Below are 2,613 nucleotides of genomic sequence, written 5' to 3'. Positions count from 1 at the left end.
ACTCTAGAGAGGTAAAATGGACTTGTGTTAATTATACATGTTCTAATGTGATGGTTGAATTCAACCAGTTCTCTAAAAGAGCATTGTTATATCTAGACTCACTGGGGTAAAAAAAAAAAAAAGAAGAGAAAAGAAAAAGAAAAGAAGAATAGTTTGGTGGAAGAGTAAGTTTCACTGTAAAGGGCTAGTTATTTATTGAAGGCTTTTTATTAATAGAACAGTGTGATGAAGTAGAGGGGTTTGTCCCCCAGGTAGGTGTGTGTGTGTAGCAAATGGCCATGGCTTCTATAAACAGAGAAAGCATGGCCGAGGGAAGAGACAGTGAAATCAAGGCAGAAAAAGAAAGATGGACAAAAGCATCTCTAAACAGGACATGATATTTTCATGATGAACGTAGACTTCTCAAGGCAAAATGCAAGGCCACAAATGCGTGATATCCAGGGAAAAAATATGTTGATTGTATGATTGTACAACTTACAGTTCAAGAGTTATATAGGCCAAAACGTTAATAGGGCTGTTGCAGCGCCACCATGAGGATATTTAAAAAAAATTGGGATGGAGGTCTTTGGCTTATGGGAATGTGATTGGAATGTTTCCCAACAATCGGGCGCTGCTTTCAAGTAGTGTGGCATTTTGTTTCTACAGACCACTTTGAAGCCACTTTTTTGGCAAATTCAAATCCGCCATCTTTGAACTTCCTGTCTTGAAAAGGAACTAGAAACGACTGCTATTGGTTGCATACCCTAATTTATCATTCATTTAAAAAATAATGGCACCATCATTTACTAAAAGCATATCATGAAGATGATTAAAAAATACTTTAAACTAGCCATCGAAAACACAAAGTGTTTATGAAAATGTTAACTAAGGTAATACGATCAAGTGTATTAGTATATTCTTCTGGAGCCAGGAAGAGGTGAAATAGTGACCTCTGCAAGGCAATTAATGGGAACTACAGGCTTAAGTGATTCAGGATGGGGGCAGATCCAGCGAGATTGCTTGCCGCCTGACACACAAATGGACGCGGACCCGGGCGAAAACATATTGGCAAAGAGAGAGAAAGAGACGAAAAACACTGATGTGGAACAATGTCTTATGTGAACTGTCTTTTCGTTTTTCATATACTGTAATTGATTTTATTCTCCCCCCAAAAAAGGAGACAGAGACAATTATGTGTGTGTGCGTGCATGTGAGTGCGTGCATGCTGTCATTACAGGAGGCCGATGTAAATGGCAACGGCTTTCAAGTTTTAGATGAGATGATGGGCGGATTTTTCTTTGCATAACCTGTGGCTGATTTCATGCATTTTCTACTGCTTTACTTTTCTGTATTTTCTTCTCTCTCCTCTGTAGCAGAGACACGCAGGCGTGTTTATTATTAGTTCGGGCTTTCAACTGTCGATTCAGTAATACATTTATTTCAAAGCTTTTCGCAGCACCCGGCAGCACAATGAAGGATTATAACAGATTGTTTCCCCTACTCCAGTCGGGATAATTCACAGGATGATGTTTAAACAGTTGATTTTAAATCAATGTGGCTGAGCTTAGGTGAGGAAACATAAATAGAGCAAAAGAACAAATGGAAAAATAAAGGAGAGAACATTTAACTTAGATTGAAAATGTGAACAGGCTTTGATGTCTTTTATGTTCAAAAATGGGTGGATTCATGCCACTCGAGTATGAGTTTGGCATTATCTTTCAATTTCATTATCTTTCCCATCACTTCCTGAGGCTTAATTAACTTAGAAATCTTTTTTTTTTAATCAATTTATACCTATTTACACCATGATAGACATAGTATGAAGGAGAAATCACAAAGGGATTTGCTGCATAAAGAAATATTCTGCTGACGGAATAGGGCAAACAGTCATGTAGCGCGAATAACTGGAATTTCTCAAGCTGTTTCAATTAAGCATTGTCCAGGTTTCAAAAGATCTCTTTATAGTCTTTCTGTTCCTCTCTCAGTTCTCTCTCTATGAAGGCGGTGTCTAATAATTAAATATGGAGATCTGATGTTGCCCACTGTTCTCATTACCATTTCAACCCATCATGCTGCCGGAACATGAATGAGGCTTTGATTGTCACACTGAGCCGTTTAGAGAAAAATTATAAAGCATATGACCCTTCATAATTCGTACTGAAGGGCTACAGACTCTTTAGGTTAGAAGCAATTGTGTAGATATAAGTGGCAAGACATCAAGGTAGAGTGGCAGCACGCAGTGTGTGTGCGCGGGGAAAAAAGAAAACAATTAATTTCCTTCTCGGTTCTAATCAGTTCAATTTGCCTCATTAAAGTTAGTCATGGCTGACACACACGGAAACGTTTAAAAAGTATCCTTTTATGTGAGTGATTTGATTCAGTTAAAATAAAAAAGTCAACAAAGTGAAAGTCAACTGTACTGAATAGATAATGGCTCTCCTTGTACTGCCTGTCTTGAATGTTGTACAGGACAAAATATTCTCATCGACTGAGTTACTTTCACATCCATAGAAACCGCATTGAACAAGTTGAGTGGAAGAGCTGACAATTCACTTGGAGAAAAGACGTGGCCTCCATGTCAAATCAGTAGCACTACTGTAGGTGTACAGATAGTAAACAAAGCTGCACCAATAA

This window comes from Nannobrachium achirus, assembly GCF_963921795.1.
Source record: "Nannobrachium achirus genome assembly, chromosome: 1".
Lineage (NCBI taxonomy): Eukaryota > Metazoa > Chordata > Actinopteri > Myctophiformes > Myctophidae > Nannobrachium > Nannobrachium achirus.
This window is presented reverse-complemented; position numbering follows the sequence as displayed.